Consider the following 532-nt stretch of genomic DNA (forward strand, 5'->3'; position numbering starts at 1 on the left):
CAGATATGCAATACCAAGCCAGTGCTACAAAAGCCATCTGAGGAACACAAAATAATTAGGAGAGACAACTAAAGGCTCCACGAGAGAATGTGGCAACTGCTGCGATTGCTAACTCCACGAGCCTGGAGCGGCAGGGACACACACACACCAGGATCTCAGCACGGCACTCCGAGGCCCAGCTCTCACAGGGCAGAAGCAAAGGGCACCTCAAGAGGCAAATCCCAGGGAAATGTTTTTCCGCATCAAGCGAGCGGCCAGCGAAACAGCCGCTGCCCATGCTGGGCCCTAGGGGTGCGCCCAGCCGGGCCGGCTCCCGGGAATTCCGGGCAGGGCCGGCTCCCCGCTCACACTTCCTACTCAGCCRCCTTCCTACAGAAAGGAAACCCTCCTGCTGCTGATTCTTATCTCTTCTTTCAGCATTTAACACTAATATGATATTCGCACCCTCCCCTCCTTTTTTTTTTAAACACATTGCCATCTTTTCCCGCCGGCCTCGCCGCTGCCGCCGCAGGCCGCGGCCCCTCCGCGGGGC

This window comes from Nothoprocta perdicaria, unplaced genomic scaffold (assembly GCF_003342845.1).
Source record: "Nothoprocta perdicaria isolate Ctin4 unplaced genomic scaffold, notPer1 scaffold_156, whole genome shotgun sequence".
Lineage (NCBI taxonomy): Eukaryota > Metazoa > Chordata > Aves > Tinamiformes > Tinamidae > Nothoprocta > Nothoprocta perdicaria.